Source organism: Myotis davidii, unplaced genomic scaffold, assembly GCF_000327345.1.
Source record: "Myotis davidii unplaced genomic scaffold, ASM32734v1 scaffold56, whole genome shotgun sequence".
In the NCBI taxonomy this organism is placed as follows: domain Eukaryota; kingdom Metazoa; phylum Chordata; class Mammalia; order Chiroptera; family Vespertilionidae; genus Myotis; species Myotis davidii.
Genome location: NW_006287458.1, coordinates 85750 through 86256, shown reverse-complemented (window position 1 = coordinate 86256; position 507 = coordinate 85750). Strand labels below are relative to the sequence as shown.

General features: G+C 47.5%; 1 long non-coding RNA gene across 1 annotated transcript in view; it reads left to right on the top strand.

The window, feature by feature from the left end:
* Positions 1 to 507, top strand: part of LOC107182385 — a 3280-nt gene that overhangs the window by 876 nt on the left and 1897 nt on the right. The gene's annotated exons all lie outside the window — the stretch shown is intronic.

The window sequence follows — 507 nt, the reverse complement described above, 5'->3', positions numbered from 1 at the left end:
GTCTCATCTTTTCAATATAAAAAAACCTAGTCCAGCCGGGACCGGTTTGGCTCAGTGGATAGAGCGTCGGCCTGCGGACTGAAGGGTCCCAGGTTCGGTTCCGGTCAAGGGCATGTACCTTGGTTGCAGGCACCTCCCCCGTAGGGGGTGTGCAGGAGGCAGCTGATCGATGTTTCTCTCTCATCGATGTTTCTAACTCTCTATCCCTCTTCCTTCCTCTCTGTAAAAAATCAATAAAATGTATTTAAAAAAAACATCCCATTGTACAGCTAGACACGTTTTGCTTATGCACTCACCCATTGACAGGCATTGGTGCTGCTTCCACCTTTCGGTTATTGTGAATAAGAATAGACGGATCTATAGAGACAGGATGAATCCAGAATCATGGTTGCAAGGACTGGTAGGAAAGAATGGACTGTTTAATGGGTATGGGGTTTCCATTTGGGCCAGAGAGAGTAGCCAAGCCCCTTCCTTCCTTCCTTCCTTCCTTCCTTCCTTCCTTCCTTC